Consider the following 2,821-nt stretch of genomic DNA (forward strand, 5'->3'; position numbering starts at 1 on the left):
TATTTAATTTCTTATATTAAATAGGGGAACTTGTCGGCCAATACATTGGTTTCGCAGACCAAACGGATGTCATAACTTTCTTTAGTTTATTTGATCGAGCCTCACTCTCAATTCTTGCGTTCATCCTTCGGGATAGATATATGATTTGAGATAAAGTGCTCTTTCATCTAAACTATGAAAATTATGGGGTCAGTTTGACTTCATCTTTTTCAAAACTAAATTTTTTAAAACGTGCTTCCGAAGCGGGCAACGAGATTTCAATTCCGATGACCGACAGCTTCTTACGGGCAAACCCCACACCAAAAATAGTGCCGACAGTGGTACAAGAAGTGGTTTCCTTTGAGGACAAATATTTTCCCGCTCATTTTAGTACAAAGAATCTTCACCACTTACCAAGGCAATCCTCCAAACCATATCCCAATATGCTAGAAATTCTTAAGCATTGACACTTGATGGGGTGGCCAAGCCCTACAAACACATTAACCACTACAATACTAATTGTTGACCTCATTTTTGTGAGGTTTTTCCTACCTTCTCCCTAGAGCCTAAAAACTTAGTCGTAGAGTTTCCGGTTTGACTCTCCTAGAGAACTAGTGTTGGAACTTGCCTCACTTATAAATCAAATCACTTTTTGGCTCTTCTTCAGGTTCTCACATGTTGTTTTTTAACCACCAGCATTTGGATAGTTGAGACCAACATGTTGAAAAGGGTCTTAGGATGAGCCCCCAAGGATTACTCCACTAAGTAACTCCAAATCCACTTTTGAAATATGACGTGCTTTAGCAGAAAACCAGCGAAAGTAGTCATTGAGTGACTCTCCTTCACTTTGATGAATTTTCAAGAGATGGGAAAAATCCTAGATGATCCGTCAGCTTTCCATAAACTGCTTTGTGAATGGTATAACAAGCTCGTTAAAGATGTTTACAGTGCTACCTGACAGATAGTAGAACTAAATATGAGCTTTTCCTTTAAGAGTGGTTGGAAACACCTGACACAAAAGACCATCAAAGGCACAATGAATGTGCATGATGGTTCTATAGTGATCAATATGCTTATAAGGGTTAGTTATCCCTCCGTAGGTGTTGATGTTCGGAAGCTTGATGCCTGTTGGGATGGGGTGTTGAAGGACCGCATCTGCTAAGGGAGAAGCTTCACGGACGTTACGGTGAGTGGGGAAGCGATTCTTATTCTCTAGGGGGAACTCTTCCCCAATGAGGCATCGTAGTTCGTTATGAGTGATATCATTTAGAATGACAATAAGGTGTGGCTAGGTGAGTTGCACGAGATGAATGAGTGGAACTTGCAGTATCTATGAGTTCTTCTAGAGGGGGGCCGGTATGAGTTCTTCCTAGTAGTGCATTTCTTGTATGTCACTTAGTTAATGGTAAAAGAACTTCATTCAACAGTGTGGGCAGCGGTTGTTGAGCCCCACGTAGGAGTTGTATGATCTCTAGTTGAGACTCCTCCATTCTAAGCATTCGAGTTTCTATAGAAGGACCCGATACACCTTTGTTGGTAGGATAAAGCCTTCCAGGGCAGGAAGATGAAGAAGTATGTTACCCTTAGCTTCATGACTGTTCCTTAGAATAATGAGTGTCGGAGTGGGATACTCTGTTATCGCGAATATTGTGTATGGTGTCCATGTAGTATGCATCACAAGCACTTCAGTGATGTGACTGAAGTTTCCCATAAACAACGTCAAACTGGCGTGTGCTCGAAAACTAGTGGTAGTAGAGTAGTAAATTTTTGTCTTATCGTGGTATGAAGATTCTGTGCACGCTCAGAAAAGAAAAAGCAACTAATAATAATACCAGAAATTTTTACATAGAAAACCCGGAAAGGGAAAAACCACTGGGTCGACCTAGCTGAAGAGTTCTATTATAAAAAGATGACAGTTGCAACCATTTATTCCACATGCGAGAAAGGGTTGCTAGGTTTCCCAAGTTACAATGTTGACTGACAGTGATCGCTAGCAAATTGTGACGTCCAATCAGTGGTGGTCAACAATGTCTGGTGGTGATGGATTGCGGTTGGCGGTGATCAACAAAGATTGGTGGTGGTTGACGAGGGTCACCGACGGTTGATGAAGGTCGGCAGTGGTCGACGGCGACAGTAGTGCTCGACGACAATTGGTTGTTGTCAATGGTGGTCGGCGGTGGTCGAAGGCGGTCGATGATGGTTGACGTCAGTCGGTGGTGGTCGATGATGGTCGATGATGATCGACGTCAGTTGACGGTGGTCGACGGTGGTAGGAGTGGTGTTGGACTTCAGTTTATTCTCAAAACTTCAAGTTCTTTTCTCAACCCTCAAGCTCTTCTCCTCCCTCACGAGAGGGTTTATTTATAGTGTCCCGGGTGCAATTAAAACATGAATATAAAATATTTTTATTGGACGGTACGAAGAACTCCCTTCGATCATACAACATTTGATAGGCATTTGAGTACCTTAACGACGTTGAAATTGAGCGAACTCAGACTCGTTGGATTCATCTTATCGAGATGCTCGATTCGACTATAAGCTTGCTAGATTCGATATTCATTTAACTTTCCAAATGTATCTGAATAACTTCCAAGCTTGGTTTAATGGCTTGATTTGAGTTTGATTTGAATAAGAGTAGTACAGTTTAGGTATTATTGGGTCTGTCTCATCAAGTCATTCATTTTTACTATAAATTTGTTGAAATCGAAGCTCTGGATAACTGCTAATTGAAATTTGAACACTCATTGATCAAAATGTTGCATCAATATCTGTGTTATACCTCGAGATCTGTGTTGGACGAGAAAAATTTATTCATCGCGTATATATATATATATATATATAT

This window comes from Phalaenopsis equestris, unplaced genomic scaffold (genome assembly GCF_001263595.1).
Source record: "Phalaenopsis equestris unplaced genomic scaffold, ASM126359v1 Scaffold000800, whole genome shotgun sequence".
NCBI lineage: Eukaryota > Viridiplantae > Streptophyta > Magnoliopsida > Asparagales > Orchidaceae > Phalaenopsis > Phalaenopsis equestris.